Source organism: Saccopteryx bilineata, chromosome 4 (assembly GCF_036850765.1).
Source record: "Saccopteryx bilineata isolate mSacBil1 chromosome 4, mSacBil1_pri_phased_curated, whole genome shotgun sequence".
NCBI lineage: Eukaryota > Metazoa > Chordata > Mammalia > Chiroptera > Emballonuridae > Saccopteryx > Saccopteryx bilineata.
The window spans coordinates 144187239-144208547 of record NC_089493.1 but is presented as its reverse complement, the minus strand read 5'-3'; the positions used below and the strand labels follow the sequence as shown (position 1 = coordinate 144208547).

General features: G+C 38.8%; 1 protein-coding gene and 1 non-coding gene across 3 annotated transcripts in view; both read left to right on the top strand.

Annotated features, from left to right (window-relative positions):
* Window positions 1-21309, top strand: part of RALA (RAS like proto-oncogene A) — an 80737-nt gene that overhangs the window by 17227 nt on the left and 42201 nt on the right. The window lies entirely within an intron of this gene.
* Window positions 8486-8561, top strand: TRNAA-UGC (transfer RNA alanine (anticodon UGC)). The gene has a single exon. It is a non-coding gene; the product is annotated as a tRNA-Ala (tRNA).

Here is a 21309-nt window from a genome sequence, read left to right as displayed (position 1 = left end):
AATCCTATGTTTCTATTGTACTTACCAGGAAAGTGCAAAGTATAAGAGACTAAATTTTTAAAAACTGAAACTTAGCACTTTGGTGTACATCAGTTGTCCTCAACCTTTTTTGGGCCACGGACCGGTTTAATGTCAGAAAATATCTTCACGGACTGGCCTTTAGGGTGGGACTGAGACAAGCGTCAAGAGTGAGTCTTAGACGATGTAACAGAGGAAATCTGGTCATTTTTTAAAAATAAAACATTGTTCAGACTTAAATATAAATAAAACAAATAATGTAAATTATTTATTCTTTCTCTGCAGACAGGTACCGAGTGGCCCACAGACCGGTACTGGTCCACGGCCCGGGGCTTGGGGACCACTGGTGTACATGATCTTATTTGATCTTCACATTAGCCAAGAGACATAGATGGAATGGTTGTCCTTCCAGATAGGAAACTGTATTGATCTTCATCAACGATGTCTTCTTGGATACACCTGTAGCTTAAAGATTTTAGCACCAACTAATTAACTGTGTTGCTTTTCTTAAATTATTATTACAAAAAAAAGAATACTGCTCACAAAAATGAGAGGATATTTTATTGCTTCATGTTCCTTTTTGAAATATCCCCTAATTTTTGTGAGCAGTACATTTGTTACCAGTAGCATTTCCATAAAGCTCTAGTTTGCTAAGTTTCTGCATAATTATTTTTAGTTTCCATTTGTTCCTTCTGTTATTTTCTTTGTGTTAACATATAGGCCAAAGAGATGATAGTCTTTATACATCAACTATGTGCATCCTTCTGAAATGCACAAAGAACTTCAGTTGTTTATTTCTTTTACATTTGGTTACATTTTAAAATGACCTCCCAGCTTTGAATTTTGAAACATTTCAAACCTACAAAAAATATTGACTTGTATATTGAATGCCTCTATTTACCAATTACCAATTACTGCTTGCCACATTTGCTTTATCTTTCTAAATACAGATGCTTTTATTTTTCTAACCTATTTGAAAGAAGGCTGGAGACATGAAACCTCTCCTCTGTATTTCTGCTTGCATCTTCAGAAAATAAGGCATGGTCCTCTATAACCATAATACTATTTAACATTTAAGAAAATTAGTAGTAATTCATAACATTGTTTAATATTTAGTCCAAATTCAGATTTTCCTGTTTGTTACCTAATGTTTTTAATAGCTATTTTTTACCCTGATCTGAGATCCAATCAAGGTTCATGATTTCTGTTTGCTTATTATATTTTAGTCTCTTATGCATATTATCAAATTTACCCATTTTTGGTAATTTCAGTGACTTTTAGTAACTTTACTGTGTTGTATAATCATCACCATAATCCAGTTTTAAATCATTTTCATCACTTCAGTAAAACCCATTATGCCCAATCTCATCTCAGTGCTGTCATTCAAGGAAACCTTAGCTTACATCTTGTCTCCATAAATGTGCCTTACATATAAATGGAATTATTCAATAAATGGTCTTTTTGGATTCTTTTTACTTGGTGTAATATTTTTCTAGTTCATCATGTTATGGCATATCAGTAGTTCTTTCCTTTTTACTGATGTATTCTAGGGGCATATAGCACATTTTGGTTATCCATTTACCAAATGATGGATGTTTGAATTGTTTTTCCTTTCTTGGTTATTATGAATAATCTGACTGAACATTCATATACAAGTTTTTATGTGGACATATGTTTTTTTATTTCTTATGGATATATACCTAGGAATATAACTGCTATGTTGGATGATACATTTGTTTATTTATGATTTTTGTTTTGTTGTTGAGGTTTTCTTGTTGTTTTTATTTTTATTTTTTTAGGTGAGATGAGGAGATAGGCAGACCCCCTGTGCGCCCCAACCAGGATCCACCAAGCAACCCCATCTTGGGCCGATGTTCAAGTACCAAGCTATTTTTAGCACCTGAGGCTGATGCACTATAATGGAGCTATCCTCAGAGCCCAGGGCCGCACTTGAACCAATCGAGCCACTGGCTGCGGGAGGGGCAGAGGGATAGAAGGGGGAGAGGGAGGGATGAGAAGCAGATGATTGATTCTCTTATGTTCCGTGACGGGGAATTGAACCTGGTACATCCATATGCCAGGCTGTTGTTTTATCAAGCTACCAGCCAAGGCCTTGTAAATTTTATTTTTAATTTTTTTGAAGGGTATATTTATGTTTAACCTTTTAAGAAACAGCCAAACTGTTTCCAAAGGGGCTGCACATTTTGAATTTCTACCATCAATGTTAGAGAGTCCTGTTTCTCTGCATCTCTACCAGCAATTGTTATAGTATCATTACTTTTTTTTTACTAGTATTATAATTCTAGTGGGTATAAAATTGTACCTCATTATGATGTTTAATTCATTTCCATGATTAATAGTGTTAGCATCTTTTCATGTGCTTACTATCCATTCACATATCTTTAGTAAAATGTCTACTCAAATCTTTTGCCTATTTTTTAAAAATTAGGTTAACTTCTCATTCAGTCAAAAATGTTTGTCATGTTCTGGATATAAGTTATTCTGTCGATATGTGATTTGCAAAGTTTCTTTCAGAGAGTACTACGTTTTTTATGTGTGTGATGATGTTTAACTGTGAACTATGCTTAATTTTTTAAATTTGCCATGGAGCATTTTTTGGAGGGTTGGAATAAAAGCTAAATTTTTGTTTTTAAATTCTTCTATAAGAATGGCAGTGAGAGTAACCTTCCTCTTCATTGTGCAGTTAAGCAGCAAGAAAACTCCTTGACCATGAGAAGCAAATAAAAATAGACTGTAGGTATTAGGGCTCTTGAACAGTTACAAGAGCCAGAAGTCTAATTTAGGCTATCTTAAGCAAAACAAAAGTTTGCTCTTTTTCTCTTCCTTCCTCAGCTCTGTTCTTTCTTCATCCTATGGACAGACTCTTCCTATGGCAGCCACTGTCATCTCCAGATTTCAGTTCTTCCCAGAACAGCAGAAAGAGCCAGTCTTCCTCACTAGTCCTACCAGAAGAGCCCAAGGAGGAGAGTACTCTGGCTGGCTTGAATCTATTGCCCTGCTTTTGAGGGAGGTGGAACGTCCTGATTTACCATATTTCTCCATGTATAAGATGCACCTTAATTTTGGGGCCCGAAATTTGAAAAAAAATATGTATTACATAAAGTTATTGAACTCAACTTTTATTCATTGTAAAATTCATACAAGTACGAGAAAGCAGGCAGTGCAAATAAAAAAATCTATAATCACTGTATAAGACGCACCTAGTTTTTAGACCTCACATTTTTGGGAAAAGGGTCCTGTTATAATGCAGTAAGGAGAGGAGGTTCTCTCTAGAGTAAGGGGTATTAGCCAGGCAGATCATATGTCTACTTCTTTAGGGGCATTGTGCTAGGGGCAACGTGTCATTTTTTTTTTATTTTTTATTTTTGCCCACTTTTACGAGATAAAACCAAAAGTAATGAATAAAAGATTGATACAGGGTGGGGTAAAAGTAAGTTTGCAGTTGTTTGTATGGAGGATAATGCAGTAATTAATAATATAAGAATAAACAGTTTTGCATACTTACAACTATAAACCTACTTTTGCCCCATCCTGCATATGGAGTATTTGGAAAAAATCATGTTTGTTACCTGATTGAATTAGCCTTTACTAGTAGCACACTTTTCGAAGCTAAAACATTCCATATGCCTTTCTCTGCCACCCAGAGAACTATGCAAGGGGCTGAAAGCCTGCATTAGCACTGACCATCTGAAATTGTGGCTGATGTTCTGTGCTTCTTGAGCATTCCTTCATGTGGTTGTCTGAGCGCTCTCTCTCTCTCTCTCTCTCTCTCTCTCTTGGGGGTATACCAGCTGACTTGGAGTTTACCCACATTCCCACAGATTGCTGAAGTCAGTGTTTTTGTAGTTTCCTTTCTCTCATTTCCTGGGACTCTCAAGCTCTCTCAGTGTCCATATATTATATAATTCATTTTGAGTGATTTTTTTAAAAGTAAGGATAGTTTCCGATTCTTTTTCGTGACATTGGGTATATGATGTATATGATACTGTTGATGTAATTGTGATTTTCCCGCTCAAAAAAATAATTTTTATCACTTAAAGTGTTTCTTATCTAAGCTCTTAGTAGACACATAGAACTGATATGTAAATACTGTCATGAAGTTGAACAAATAACTTTGGATACTGTGTGGATCTTTTGCTTCCATACTCTTTCAGTACTCTTCAAGATTTATTTTTAGTGTGAAAATTAAATGGGAAAATGGAACTTCTGGTTTTGTATTGCCTGTATAAAATGTATCATCTCTCATAAAGTTAGAATAGGCCTTACCAAGGTCACCTAGGGCAGTGGTCGGCAAACTCATTAGTCAACAGAGCCAAATATCAACAGTACAACGATCGAAATTTCTTTTGAGAGCCAAATCTTTTAAACTTAAACTATATAGGTAGGTACATTCCTTATCGAGGTAGCGCCCGCACGTGGTATTTTGTGGAAGAGCCACACTCAAGGGGCCAAAGAACCACGTGTGGCTCATGAGCCGCAGTTTGCCGACCACTGAATTCATCCACCCTTTACAAAAATCTCTGCAAAACTACTTAACCTCTACCCATTGCTTAGTTACTTTTAATGATATTGTGTAAATCTGTCATTTTTGGATATCTTAATTTAAAAATCCATCCTTGTTTCAAACTGAATTGAACTGTTTAGTGACTTCTTGTTCCTGATTTGATCTCTGGAGAAGCACTTAGTACATGAGTACATGAACATATTTTTGAGCACTTGTCAGATGATGCATCTGTTGACAGAATTGAAAGTAGTCATTTTGTCTATACTCTTCTTCAAATAATCGAAGATGACAGTTATGTAACTTCTTTGCTGGCTTCCCAAACGTCTGCCTGTTCAGGGCAGACATCTCTCATTTCTTTAGTTATTTCCTTACCGTCTTGATCACACACAGCCTTTTAAATTAATACACTAACATTCACTTCTTTGGAGGTCCGATTTTACAATTTAAAATATGAAACACACTTAAAGAGTGAGGAGGAAATTACTAGAATCTGTAGATTTTCTTCTGTGTCCAGGCCCTGAGCTAAAAAATTTCAATTCACTATTTCCATTTAATCATCCACACACAACCTGATGAGGTAAATAGGAAAGTTAAGGATTAAGAACTGGGAATGATAGTATGCCTGTGAGTTTGCTTCTGAGCAATATTTAGAGGTAAAGGGATGCTGCTGAAGGCGGCACAAAAGCAGCAGTGATCAGTGAGGGACAGCTGTGAGAGGAAGGGGAGAGGCAGAAAGACTACGATAAGGGGGGGACTCATTCTAGGGTTGTTGAATCCAAGCATATTGCCCTTGAATTTATAATAGTTTCCAGGAACAGGATAATTATTGATCATTATGATTTTGGGTTTTAGGTTTTTAAAAAATTTAGTAGAGTTGAGGAATTTGTGAGACAGATAAAATTAACTCAAAATCTTTATGGAATACAACTCAAAAATTAAAATACTATCTTACCTAAATGCTGTTTCTGATGGCTAAATTGCTTAATTTTCATTGATTAATGTCTCTTTAGGATAGTTCCGTAATTATTTGTTAATGTGTATGTGTTAAATATTCTTCATTGCAGCACCGTAGTTCACTGATTGCTTTCTCATATGTGCCTTAATGGGTGGTGGGGCAAGGGGGCCTCCAAGGGAAGGGCTCCAGTCAAGCCATCAGCCGAGCCAGTGACCCCTTGCTCAAGCCAGCGACCATGGGACCATGTCTGTGATCCCGCACTCAGGCTGGTGACCCCACGGTCAAGCTGGTGAGCCTGTGCTCAAGCTGGTGACCTTGGGGTTTCAACCTGGGTCTTCCACTTCCCAGTCTGACACTCTATCCACTGCGCCACTGCCTGGTCAGGCATGTATCGTTTATATTTCCTCCAAGAGTGCGCGCACTGGTTCTCAATCTCCACATGTTCACCAAGACTCTTTTCTATTTTTGTTAGTTTGTTTTTGATTTTTGATAGTAGCCATCCTAATGGATGTCAGGTAGTATCTCATAATTTTGATTTGCATTTCCCTAATTACAGTGGTCCCTTGTCTATCACGGGGGTTAGGTTCCAGAACTCCCCACCCACCCCCATGATAGGTGAAAATCTATGAATTAGTGACCTTATATTTATTATTTATATATATTTTAAGGCTTTATAAACCAAACCCACACTCTTATAAGCCTTTCCCACACTGTTATTAACCTTTCCCACACTCTTACAAACACTTGCTATGCTCTTAAACACTTTCTACACTCTTAAACCTACATAATTTTGACAACATATAAAATTCCATATGGGTACTCACCAGTGAATATACTACAACTTGAATGAGGAAGTTGATGATGAATTAGCTGTGTAGTACTGATGACGGTGAAGATGATGATGATGAGTTGAATGTACTGCACAGCCAGCAAGAGCATTACAGCTCTTCTGAAGGCACTTCATCAGGTGGTGCAGTATCTTTGCCCTCATCCGTAACTTCTGTTTTCACTAAAGGCATAGGTGTAACTGGTGTCTTCTCCCAAGTGAGGAACATAGTTTTGGGGAGATGCTGATGCTGCTTTTTCTTCTGGGCAAGAAGGTTTTTATAAACCTACATGCCATCCTCAATTGTATTTGAGAATTGCAACGAATGAAGCATCTGGGGGTCCCATTCTTGAGCCACTTGCTGAAGTTCTTTGGCCTTTCTGACCATGGTTGTGAGGTGATAGAGTGTTAGGCCAACCTTCTCTTCTTCTTCAACCCCTAGTTCCTCTTGTTCTTCCTCTTCTTTGCTTGCTGACTTCATCATCTCCATCAGCTCTTCATTCGTCAGTTGTTGTGAGTGGGTATCAATCAGATCATTAATATCATCAGGAGTCATATCATTGAAACCATCTCCTCCCAGTAGTTTTGCCAGCTTCATGGCTTTATCTACCGCAGAGTGATGGACTTCATCAGGAGAGAATCCCTTCTAATCATGGACCACTTCTGGCCACAGTGTTTTCCCAACTGGCATTTAAAGTTTCACTCTTCATCTCCTTTATGGCCTTCTGAATATTTAGGAGACACGATGCAACGGCATAGTCAAGCCAGTACACCTTTAGCGAGAAGTCTTCATCTGAGGCCATGGCTTCAATGAGGTTTTGCAGGGCATTTTGCATATAGAGAGCCTTAAAAGCACGAATAATGCCTTGATCCATGGGCTGAATCAGTGATGTGTGTGGCGGCAAGAACTCTGTCTGCACACCATCATATGACAGATTGACAGCGTGGCCTCCAGCATGGTCCATGATCAGAAGCTCTTTGAATTCGATGCATTTCTCTGCCAGATAAAGCTTAACCTCCAGGATAAAGCACTGGTGGAATCAATCCAGCTTGAAGAGTTTCGTGATCCAGGCCTTGAGGTTGTGTATTCAGTTACACAAGCGACACATTCTTATTATTGTTTTTTAGGGCCCTTGGGTTTTTTGACTTATAAATAAGCCCTGGCTTTATCATAAAGCCCACAGTGTTCCCACAGATACTCAAAGTCACATGATCTGTTGGGGCCTTAAATCCGGGGCTTTGGCTTCATCCTTCATAATAAAAGTGCAAGACAGCATTTGCTTCCAGAATAAGCCTGTTTCATCCATATTAAAAACTTATTCACATATAACCCCCTGTCCTCGATGATGGTTTTGAATGTGTTGTTCACGTACTCCTTGGCTCTGGCTTTATCCGCAGAGGCTGCTTCTCCATGCAGAGAAATGCTCTTAAGTCCAAAGCATTTCTGAAACTTGTGAAACCAGCCCTTGCTGGCATTGAATGGGGTTGATCTGGTAGGAAAAGCACCTGCTGGTCCTGCTTCTGCTCCGCTGTTCTCATCCTTGTCATGGACATCACCGCTTTCAGCAAAAGTTTCACAAAGCTTCTTGGCCTTTATTATTGACTGGAAGTGATAATAGTGAACAGTCTTGTCTTATTCCTTACCTCAATTTCACCTGTAATGATTTTGTTAATATTATTAATCAGTTTAAAGAAGTTTTCTTTTATTTATTCTTAAAGTTGGTTGATTCATAGTGTATTGACTTTTTCATGTACCATTGGGTTTAGTATGGTTATATTTTAATGTTTTTACATCTGTGTTCATGAGATAGTGGCCTGAATTTTCTTTTTTGTCCTTTTCAGGTTTTCATATCAAAGATTATCTTGGTGTCACAGAATAAGTGGGGATAGGATCCCTTTTTTTCTTTTCTGTGTTTTAAAGGTCTTTATAAATTGAACCACTTTAATGACATTATAACATTTTGTGCATTTTCAGTTTGTTTTGTTATGATAGCCCTGAATTTTGCAGAGAATAAATTTCAAATATGGTGCTACCTTTGTGTCTTAGCCCAGAATCCTTTTCTTCATTCAGGTATCTCCAGCAGTGATATATTTACATAGTTTTTCCATATAGTGCATTTTTTGGGAAAAGAAATAATTTAATTAAAAAAATAAAAAATAGGCCCTGGCCTGTTGGCTCAGCGGTAGAGCGTCGGCCTTGCGTGCGGGGGACCCGGGTTCGATTCCCGGCCAGGGCACATAGGAGAAGCGCCCATTTGCTTCTCCGTCCCCCGCCCCCCTCCTTCCTCTCTGACTCTCTCTTCCCCTCCCGCAGCCAAGGCTCCATTGGAGCAAAGATGGCCCGGGCGCTGGGGATGGCTCCTTGGCCTCTGCCCCAGGCACTAGAGTGGCTCTGGTTGCGGCAGAGCGACACCCCGGAGGGGCAGAGCATCGCCCCCTGGTGGGCAGAGCCTCGCCCCCTGGTGGGCGTGCCGGGTGGATCCTGGTCGGGCGCATGCGGGAGTCTGTCTGACTGTCTCTCCCCGTTTCCAGCTTCAGAAAAAAAAAATAATAATAATAATAATTTACTTTTGAAGAGTATCTTCTCTGGTATCTTATTCTTTTTAGCAAATAAAAAGCAGTGTATAATGTTATTCTGGAATCTGGGAAATATTTTAGCTGGCACATGTTAGAAACGTTTGTACTTTTATCTGCCTATATAAGAATATTGTTTTTGTTTTTAGTAAGAGGAGAGGAGGCAGAGACAGACTTTGGCAGGAGGCTTGACCGGCATCCACCAGCAAGCCCACTAGAGGGCGATGCTCTGCCCATTTGGGGCCCTTGATCCATTCTAACCGGAGCCTAAGACGGAGGCCATGGAGCCATCCATCCTCAGTGCCTGGGGCCAACTCTTTCTAATTGAGCCATGGCTGTAGGAGAGGAGGAGAAAGAGAGAGAGAGAGAGAGAGAGAGAGAGAGAGAGAGAGAGAGAGAAGAGGAGAGGAGAGGGAGAGGAGAGAGGAGAGAGGAGAGAGGAGAGAGGTTGTGGAGAAGCAGATGGACATTTCTACTTTGTGCCCTAACTGGGAATTGGACCTGGGACTTCCACACATTAGACTGACGCTCCATCACTGACCCAACTGGACAGGACCAGAATATTGTTCTTGGTAACAAAAACCTATGTGGTTTTCAGCAGTATTTGTTGCTAGTAGAATTAATTTTAATATACCTTTTATTTTCTGCTTATTTTAGCCATTTTTACCATGGCTGGAAGGACAAGTAGTATTAATGGGCTGTAATGTGGATTTCATGATTAAGAAGCCTTAATGAATGCTTGTACACTTACCAAGTTCAGAGAAATTATATGAAGTTGTTTTTTGAGAGAAACAGGAAGGGAGAGATATGAAAAGCATCAACTCATAGTTCCATCACTTTAGTTGTTCGTTGATTGCTTCTCATATGTGCCTTGACCAAGGGGCTTAAGCCTGGGACCCTGGGATCCTGTTCATGATCCCATACTCACGCTGGCTAGCCTGTGCCCAAGCCAGGTGAGCCCATATTCAAGCCGGCAATCTCAGGGTTTCGAACCTGGGGATCTTAGTGTCCTAGGTCAATGCTGTATCCATTACACCATGTTTTGATTCAGTATTGTATTACTTTAAAGGTGACTAAATATGTGGAAATTTTCTTGTTCTGGATACTTAGTTTTTATTTTTATTTATTTTAAAGATTTGATTTTTTTATTTTAGAGAGAGGAGAGAGAAAGACAGAGAAGAGGTGGAGGGGAATGGGAAGCATCAACTCTCTTATGTGCCTTGACCCGGCAAGCCCAGGGTATCAAACCAGTGACCTCAGTGTTCTAGCTTATTGCTTTATCCGCTTGCCACCACAGATCAGGCTGGATACTTAGTTTTTAAATACTGTAATCATTCTTATTATTTCATACTACAGTTCCATAGTCTTTTACATAAAACTGCCCAGGCCTGATCTTAAGATTCAGAATTCTTAGAATTTAAGAAAGATAATTTTATGCATATACTAGATATTACATAATTTTGTTCAGTACCCTTTAATTAAATACTATTTTTGCAGTAAAATGTAGTACTGTTCATAATACAAGGGATATTGCTTTTCGGCGTTCTGACCTTTTGGCTTAGAATTAGATCAAATAAACTGTGGGAAACCGTATTACTTCATGTATAAGATGCTCCCATGTATAAGACGCACCTTAATTTGGGGGCCCAAGATTTGAAAAAAAATATATTACATAAAGTTATTGAACTCAAGTTTTATTCATCATAAAATTCATACAACTCTACCTATATAGTGTAAACGAGATACACTGGTATCCTGAAAATAAATGAACAGTTACTGAGAGCATTACTTCCTGCCTGTCTCAGAATGCCTGCTCTCTTCCTTTCGGACCTCGAACTCTACATCTGACAGAGACCCAAGGAGGCTGTCAGTGTCTGTCAGTATGTTGACTATTAGTCATGCCTAATTTCTTTTATTTTGTAAGGTTAGAAACATGTAAATACAAGTTCTAATATTTTCCCATACTCCAGTGGCATTTTATATTCATCCTGGGGTATACATAAGCCTGCTCTCAAGATCACTGTTCTAGAGAATGCGTTGGAAGTGGTCAGGCTGTCAACCTGGATAATGTGACTCTTGATAATCATACCTTGGCTGATATGATGATGTCCTAAGTTGAATTGGGGGTTGAGAAAGTTAACTGGATTTGAAATACAAAGGAAATGAGATGAATAGGGTGTAAGTGATTAATTGTATAAGAAAAGTTGTGGAGGCATCAAGAATAAGTGAAATTTCTGGTGTGGGTCCTCAAGCCTTAATGAATGATGCCATTTATTGAAAATGGGGAATGTAGGAGAAAGAACATGTTGTTCTAATCATTTTGAGTTTGAATTGTCTTGTGAATATTCAAGATATGAGCATAACAATTGGAAACAGATGGATTCTCTTCACATCTACGCTCAACTGATTGTTAATATAAAAAATATGTTCTCTCTTGTACAGTCTTATGAGCTTGCTTTTTTTTTTCATCTATCTGACACTTGCCTTATATTGTTATTTTGATAAATAAATGCTGTTAAATACTAGAACACAGTAAGTTTCATCTACACATTTTGGCTTCCTTTCCTTTAAAAAATTAGGAATATATATTAGTTTATGTTATGAAATACAATTGAGCTTATGAGCAGGTTCTTTTTAGTAGGACATCTACACAGCTTCTGCCATTATGAGGCTTCTTCTGTGAATTCTGTAACTATCCTTCCTTCATACTGACCTGTGACTTAGCCATGGAGATGAGGTTTTTAAATATACTAGAGGTAAAGTCCAGCTAGTTGTCTCTCTGATCAAAAGATTACTTCAGTATCTGTGGCTGTCTCAGATACATTGTATTCTTGCAATCATAACTTTTGGTACATTGGAGATGGTGTAGGTTTGGCATTTTATAGACCTGTATTTGAATTCTAGCTCAGCCATTTATTAGCTGTGTGCTCTTGGACATGTTATATAACTTTGAGGGGCTCATTTACATGTTCTGTTACAAAATATAAACAAAAAATGAAAAGTTCTACCTACCTTCCAACCTTACTGTCAAAAATTAGAAGATAACATTTTTAATATCTTAACATAAAACTTTGAACATTTTAAGCCCTCATATCATTGTTTATTTCACTTCTGTGTCACCAATTTATCAACTGGTATGACACTTCCATATAACATGACATTTTTTTCCAGGAAGTCAACATACCTGTTTAGAGACTATGGTCATCTCCTTGTGGGTTTGGGGAGCATCTGTCATTACATAAGCCTCTGAAGTCATATGCAAAACTTTGGAAGTTTGTAGATTTTTAAAGGGATCCAAGTTTATTGGTTCAGTTCTTAATTTACAGATCTGAAAACCATGGTCACTTAAGATTAGTAAGTCAGAAAAACTAATCTTTAGAGGCTAGTATGTGGCAGACGCTAGGTCTATTGACTCACATTCTAGTCTTCCTTCTGCTGTAAGCTAGGGTCTTTGATGAAAAAGTTAATATACATAGTTTGTTTTGCCAGTAAGTTTTCCATTGACTTAGTATTTTTGTCTCTTCACAGTTAACTCATTCATGCAACAAATATTTCTTAAGGACTTACCGTGATGCAGGTACTACCTGCAATAATGGAGATATAACAACAGTAAACAAAGAAAATTTTATTCCTCTGTATCCTATCATAGATACTAGATTTGTTTATTTTTTCCTTTTTAAATTTTTTTAAAGGTTTTGTTCATTTTAGAGAGGGGAGAGGAAGAGAGAGAGAGAGAAAGGGGGGAGGAGCGGGAAGCATCAACTCCAACATGCACCTTGACCAGGCAACCCCAGGGTTTTGAACCAGCAACCTCAGTGTTCCAGGCTGATGCTTTATTTACTGTGCCACCACAGTCAGGCACCTTATTTTATTTTATTATTTTATCTTATTTTATTTAGAATATAGCAATAATGCTGTTGCAGAAATGAATGATTTTCTTTTTCTGAAATGTAATCATTGGTGCTTGAATGATAGAATTTTAATACTATAAACAGGCTTTAGTAATTAATATGAGAGACTTAGACAAAATGTATAAAGTGAACTATGAAGTATACCTAAATTAATTTTGCAGTAACTCGTATTTTTGGTTTTGTCCTACTTAATTCACATTAATTCAGAATTTGTATTCTGTTAAGAGTTTAATGGTCTTTTGTACTGACCAACTTTGATATTTGCACTGAGGTTTTATTTGGTACGCAAGAAAGGTCAAAGGAGGTTCAGTAGTACACATATAGTAAGTTTATTTGAAATATACAGTAAGTATATTGAAATATAGTAGTAAGATATATTTAAAATATATATATTTTAAAACTCATCACTGATGATAAGTGAAAATGCAGAGTGTCATACCTTGTTTCGTGCATGTCATCTACATAGTTTTGTACACTGAGAAATACTAATCTGTTTGACATTCCGTGTTAAATTATTTTTGTGTTTAGCTTCACTGAATTCCTCATCACTGTCAAAACTCCCACCCATTAGCTTCACTGCATGTAACGTAGAGCTTGTCCATCAGATCATCTGTTCTTGAGAGTGTTCTTTATTCAATAAAGCTTTAATTTACTGTAAAAAAAAAATCTGGACCCTTTCCAGTTGGCCCAGTGTATAGAGTGTTGGCCCAGCATATGAATGTCCTGGGTTCAATTCCTGGTCAGAGCACACAAGAGAAGTGGCCATCTGCTTCTCTCCCTCTTCCTTGCCCACAACCACTGGTTTGATTGGTTTGAGTGTGGCCTGGGTGCTGAGGATAGCTTGATTGATCCCAGTTCATCAGCCTTAAGTGCTAAAACTAGCTCGGTTGATTTGAGCGTTGGCCCCAAACAGGGGTTGCCAGGTGGATCCTGGTTGGAGCGCATGCGGGAGTCTATCTCCCCTCCTCTCACTTAAAAAAAAATTTCTGCCCTCATGAATCTTACATTCTACTGGGGAGTGGGGGAGTACTACAGGATGTGAGGGACAGAGCCTTGTGTCAGTCTTCCAGTAGAAGGATGGCAAGATCATTTAGGACCTTCTACCCTATTGTAAGACTTTAATTCCCAGTAGTATGGAAGTCTTCTCAAGAGTTTATATTTTTTGAAGATAGAACTTATAAATTTGCCAGCAGATCAGATGTTGCCTGTGAGCAAGTAGTCAAGAATGATCCAGGGTTTTGGCCTGAGCAACTCGAAGAATGAGGTTGCAAATTATGATAAAGGGAAATCTGAGAAGCAGGTGGAAGTGGGTCCGATTAGAGGAGTGGAGTTTTGGACAGTTTGGAGGTTAGACAGGTTTGGAGTACTGTTAGATAACCTGCTGAAGTTGAGTAGGCAGTTTAATATGAGTCTGGTATTCAGGGGAAAGATGGAATCTGAAGGTATAAATTTTGGTGTCATCCCATATAGAAGTGTACTGAGAATACATGAAGGGAGTGAATCTAGATAGAAAAAAGAGGTCTAAGCTGAATCCTGAGAGACACCAATATTTGGAATGAGAAACAATCATAGAAATTTAAGGAAAACCAAGTGGTAGTAGCCAGCTCATGCTGTTACACATTACCCCAGTCTTAGCAGTTTAAAACAACAAACATTTATTGTTCTTGTTCTTGTGGGTCTGGGTCAAGAATTGGAAGCAGCTTAGCTGTATGGTTTTGACTCGGTCTCTCATGAAGCTGCAATCATCTCATTGCTTCTGACTGCCATCCTCTGAGACTGGGCTCGGTTCAGAGGGTTGGCCTCCTATCTTACATGTTTGTTGGTAGGAGCCTTCAATGCCTTGCCATAGGGTCTTCTCATGGGACTGACTCCTCACAATGTTGTTTCTCCTATAGAGAGTAATGAGAGAGAGAATGCCCAGGACAGAGCCTTGGTCTTTTATAGCCTAGTTCTGTAAGTGACATGCCTCCACTTCTGTTATATTACATTGATCACACAGATTAAGGCTAGTACAATATAGGAAGAGACCACCTGAGGGTGTGAATACCAGAGGGTAAGGATTGTTAGGAACGATCTTTGAGGCTGGCTACAAAATTCTGTGCATTACCTTGTGTTTTCAGCTTTGCCATGTGGCCAGAGTTTTCATAATTGCCCCATATCAGGCATTTAATTGTGACAGTCTGATTTTATTAAAGCCCAACCACAAGCACTGTTCTAAGTAATTTTTATTTTACTAAGCTTCCCCCCCGCCCCGGTCACAAAATTGATATTCATGGTAGAAAACTGGGAATACATATAAGTAAAAAGCCCTAGAAATTAAACAATTTTATATTATTCTTTAGATTACTCACTGTTACTAAAATTTTATTTTTCAATCTAATATTTTTCTTGTTTGTACTAAGGCATATCTATTTAAGAAGTTCATACATAACTACTGTTTGTAAGCTGCTTTCAAATATTTTGTAAACATTTTTCAGTGTCATTCAGTATATGATGCATTTTAATTGTTTTATAATCCATTGTATGGCTATTCATAATTTAATCCTTTTTTGTTATGAGTAATGTTAAAAGAAATATTTTTGCCATTAATTCTCTATGTGAACTATGATTATGATTGCCTTTTCTTTTTTAACTTATTTATTGATTTTTAAGGAGACAAAGAGAAAAAAACATGGATTTGTTGTTCCATGCATTTATGCATTCATTGGTTCATTCTTGTATGTGCCCTGATGGGGAATCAAACCTGCAACTTTGGCATATCCAGATGATGCTCTAACCAACTGGCCTATCTGGCCAGCCTATGATAATCTTTATAAAAAAAAAACCCCAAATATCATTTCTTACTAATAATTCTCATCAAGTTCAATAAAAGTAATAACTAAGTATAAGCTTTGTAACATTTATATTCATTTTTTAACTAGGACTGTGGTAGGGGTGCTTCAGACAAGATCGGGCGCGTTCAGGGTGGTATGGCCGTAGACAGGGGTGCTTCAGTGTTGAGGATCCATAGACTTTATTGGGCTCTCAAAGGGGACTGGGATACTCTTGTTCTCAGTTGATTTGCAAATAAAGTTTAGTCACTATAAACATATCTTACATAAACCTGCTAGGTTGGATATAAGAACATAGCACATCCAATGTCCCTAAAACTCTTAAGCCTCAACATGCATCTATAAGGTAAGAATTAAAAAAGTTTTACAGAGATTTGCCACTTACTATAGTGATTTTAGTAAATGACCATATTATCAGAAGATTGAATTTCTAGTCAAATTTTATATAACACTGACATGATTGTATTAATTTAGTAAGAAAGTTGCATGAAGTATTAGCTTAATTTTAACAGAATTCTCTCCAACAATTTTGTTTTATTTTTTCAGAGCTTTTTTTTTTTTTAATATTAGTCTCATAAAAGCAAACTTAGCTTCTGAGACCAGTGTTCAATTTGTCCATAATGCATACATAGTACATTGTAATTCCAGGTAACACAACATAGCATTATCAGATATGAGTGCAGTCTGTCTCTTTTGCTGGCTCTACTTTCCCTGCCCATCTCCTCCACCAACAGTTCTAAACTGAGATTCCTGTTCTTCCTGGGGGAATGTCTCAGAATTTTACCCATACTGATTACCTTTTTTCTAGACTTTATTTTTTTTTTAGAATGTGTATGTCTATACTATTTATTTGCTAGATACTGTACTACATGCTGGGATTATAGAACTGAAAAATGTTCTTTGCTGTTGAAAAGCTCCCAATAATTAGCGTGGTGAGAAACACTGATAGACGTTTTTCCAGAATGCTTTGGAACCACCTAGGAATGAGCCACTCAGGCCTGGAAAGCAGTTAGAAGGCTGGAAATTTTTCACAGAAGAGATTCTGTTTAAATAGCTTTCTTTCCTTTTATGTACATGTTCACATCACCAAAAATCTTCTCATTGGAAATGTTTTGATCAAATTGTGTGGCTCAAGAACTTTTTTCATCATTGATTTAAAATTATATTAAATATGCATTGAATTTATCATCTTAGAAATAGCTATAATGTGTATTTATAGAGTGAGAAGAAATTTAAATTTAATCAGCTTGGTCTATACCATTTTCAACTACCAGTACACAGATAAGTACAGTAATAAGAAAGATTCTGCCTGACCAGGCGGTGGCGCAGTGGATAGAGCGTCAGACTGGGATACGGAAGACCCAGGTTCGAGACCCCGAGCTCGCCAGCTTGAGCATGAGCTCATCTGGTTTGAGCAAAAATTCACCAGCTTGGACCCAAGGTCACTGGCTCAAGCAAGGGGTCACTTGGTCTGCTGAAGGCCTGCGGTCAAGGCACATATGAGAAAGCAATCAATGAACAACTAAGGTGTCGCAATGCGCAACGAAGAACTAATGATTGATGCTTCTCATCTCTCCGTTCCTGTCTGTCTGTCCCTGTCTATCCCTCACTCTGACTCTCTCTCTGTCTCTGTTAAAAAAAAAAAAAATAAGAAAAAAGATTCTGCCGGTTAGCCAAAATTGGTTTCTGTTTTCTTCAGTTATTTTAGTTTTAAATTCTAAACATTTTCTACCAGTCTGTGTCATGCCAGTCTTTACATGGACTGTTAATATTTCTTGGTACCGTTGTTCAACTACCTACAAACCCACTTGTTATCATTTAAGCCAAACTTCCTTAATTGTCCTCAAATATTTCATTATTACATATTGAAAAATGCATCAGAATCAAGGTATATGACTGTGTAATCACGGGAGTTCCTCTAAGTGGCCACTCCTCCTCCTGAACCTCTGGAATCTGTCCTCGGCTGCCTTCTCTCATCCATCTTGATCTTATCCTAGGGAGCTCATTCAGTTTTGTGATTTTAAATAGTCTGTATGCTGACATTCAGATTCCTGTATCCTCACCCCTGAGCATCCATTTTCCTATTCAGCAACTCTGATACACAAGTAAACTCAAGATGTCTTTCCCAGACTGGTTCCTTCCTCATCTTTCTCCATCTTAGGAAGTGGTACCACCGCACATTCAGGTATTTTTAGAAGTTACTCTTGTTTTTCCCCATTCTAGTCAATCAAATTCTGCCCACTGTGTCTCCAAAAGTGTCCCAAACGGCGTAGTGATTTGGAGAGCCAGACTTCCTGTATTTGAATCCTGGCTAAGCCTTGAGTAAGTCATCTTTGACCCAAATTTCTCACTGTTCATAAATGAAATGTGGTGCCCAACTAAGTTAATATACATAAGGTGCTCAGGACAGTGCTTAGTGAAGACTCAGCAAAGGTTAGTTGTTTCCATGCCCATATGGATAGTATTGGTACTTATACCAGTACTGTACTAGTTACAGTGGGAGAACTCGTATTAGTGTCACTTCTGCTGCGGCTGCTGCCCACGCCTCTGTCCTCTCTTGCATAGACTTATAGGCTTCTGTGCTTTCAGTTCTTGCACTTCAAGCATCCATTCACATACCAGCCAGAGTAATCTTTTTAAAATGTAAATGAAATTATGTCACTGTCCTGCTTAAAAACTCTCCAGAGGCTTCTCATTGCAGCTGTAGTAAAACTACATTTTTATATAGCCTTCAAGGCTTTCTGTGATTTAGCCTCTCCTACCTCTCAGGCTCCGTCTATTCTGGTCTTCTGGTCCCTAGAAAGTGCTACACCCTCTGCCATCTTAGTTCTTTGCATTTGTTACTCCCTGTGCCTGGAATACTCTTCTCTCAGAGCTATATGAGTCCATAAAATTCAGATCTTAGTGCTCTCTCTCTTTTTTTAAATTGTTGATACCATTTAATTACAGATGTTTTACAGAAATGCCAACAAAATGGCTATAAAACAGGTGAAATATTTGGAAATGAGAGAACTGTAATGGTTATGAACAGGCAGTGCTCAGTGACCACCATGGGTTCCCTTCAGCCCTTCCTATTCCCAGATGTGAAGCCCCGTCCTGGGCTGTCCTGCCCTCCAGTACTCGCTCCAGGACAGCCTCCTCCTTCCCAACAGGATGTTGGCTGTATTCCAGCTAAACTCAGAGTATACCAGGTTTCTAGCAGAAAATCGACTGTACATCAGTATACTATTAAGTCATTTAACAGAAGAAAAAGCAGGAGGTCATTAGACAAGATACTTTCTGGGCTGCTGGTGTGATCTTGGTGAATGAAGAGCAGTGACATGAGTGAGGTGGCCTCAGCATCCTCCTTGCTCTTCAAAGGCATCGTCCTTGATCTTTCCAGTTAAAGTAGCCCCTCCCCTTACTTTATTGCACTTGTCTTGAAAAATTGAATTTTCTTATTTATGTATGTGTTTGCGTGAAGTTCCAGGTAGGTAGGGGCTTTGGCTTTTTTACCATCAGAACAGCATCTAGACTAGGGCTGGGAGCTATGTTGTGGAATGCCAGTGCTTTGAAATGGGAAAAGGAGTATATTTTTGGAGGGAGCTTCTTTTCCCGAATAGCCTCTTGAAAATATGAGATATGTAGCTCATGATTATTAAGGAAAAATTGCACTTTGGAAAAATGTCTTTAAGACCTTTTCCCTTTTCTAAGTCACAGACCATACCTTAAATTATCCTGAAAGGAAATGTGTTTTAACCCCGTTGGTTTAACTGCTGAATGTTTTGCCTTAAAAATGTGCACACACAACATTAGAGTATTACCGTATTTTTCGCTCCATAAGACGCACTTTCCCCCCCAAAAAAGTGGAGGGGAAAATGCCCATGCATCTTATGGAGCAAAAAATATGGTATTTTAAAAAATATTTTAACACACCATTTGGTTCAGAATATTTTTTTTTCTTATTTTCCTCCTTAAAACTCTAGGTGTGTCTTATGGTCAGGTGCATCTTATGGAGTGAAAAATATGGTAATTGATATGTTAACACCCTGAGCTCATGTAGAACTGTTTTAAAAATAGAACAGTAGTTACATAGCTGTGAAATGATTATAGCTGCCAAGCAAGGATTATAATAGTCAGAAAGAAGCCATTTCCTGATAGGCACACCAGCAACATGCTGCATAAACTTGCTTAGGCTTGGTATCTTTCAGACTTAATTATCGGAGGTATATATTTTCACTGTTTCTGAGCAGTGACAGTCATTCAGAATCTAATGATCATGTCCTTGGTATCCAGGAAAAAGGGAGACACACCCCGTTTTTGTTTTTGTTTTTTCTGTATTTTTCTGAAGCCGGAAACGGGGAGAGACAGTCAGACAGACTCCCGCATGTGCCGGACCGGGATCCACCCGGCACGCCCACCAGGGGGCTATGCTCTGCCCCTCCGGGGTGTCGCTCTGTTGCGACCAGAGCCACTCTAGCACCTGGGGCAGAGGCCGAGGAGCCATCCCCAGCGCCCGGGCCATCTTTGCTCCAGTGGAGCCTCGGCTGCGGGAGGGGAAGAGAGAGACAGAGAGGAAGGAGAGGGGGAGGGATGGAGAAGCAGATGGGTGCTTCTCCTGTGTGCCTTGGCCGGGAATTGAACCCGGGACTTCTGCACGCCAGGCCGACGCTCTACCACTGAGCCAACCAGCCAGGGCCCACAACCTGTTTTTTGAGTTGAATTGAACATCTAGCCTCCAAGTGTGGATTCTTTACCATATGTTTCGCAGTTCAAGCGGCTTCTGCTAAAATGATGTAATAATAAGAACAGGATAAAAAAATTGCATATGTAGTTTGATCTCAGTTATGCTTCATGTGAATTAAAAGCAGTTTCAAAAGATGTTAACATGTTCATGTTGTTTAATGCATAGCAAGACTATGGGGGTCTATTTCTTAATACTTTTCTGTATTGTGCAAATGAGCATATGGACATTATTTCTGGGTACAGCCTGCAGCAGTGCTCAGGTCTTGAGTGCCCTGTGCAGAGAGTGTGTGAAGCACAGACCCCAGGCGGACTGTCCTTGCCCAGACTTGTGATTGAATCTGTTGTAGCAATAGCTACTTTATACTCCTTAAAGTTAAGTCAGACTTCAGACATTTGTTTATTTGTTCATTCAGCATATATGAACTCAGTGGCTGATTTTCCAAGCCATGTTACATTAAGTGTAAACTACACCACACAGACATGGCCCCAGCACTCTGGTTACTTCTGGTATATTGGGGAAGAAGACCCATATTAAACAACTAGTACACTCAAGCAATTTCAACTTGATGATGGAAAAGTAGTAGATGCTATAAGGAGAGAGCAAAGGGCAGGGGAGAGCCTAGTTTAGACTGACAGTATTAGATAAGGTTCAGACTCCAAAACTGAGAAGAGTTAGCCAGCTAGAATAAGAATATGCCCGATGGAAGAAATTGTATGGCAAGGCCAAGAGGTGGAGAAGAGCATATGAAGAACTGAAGGGAACCAGTGTGTGTCTGCTGTAGCCAAACCGGGAGAGATTGCCACAAGATATGGAGGTAGGCGGGTAGGGTGCGGTTCTATGAGCTGCAATTTGGGAAAGTTGTATCTGTGGCCAAAAACAGTCAAAGACCTGCTGAGAAGGAAGGGCACAGTCCCCTGCATCTTCTAATAACAAGGAATATCTC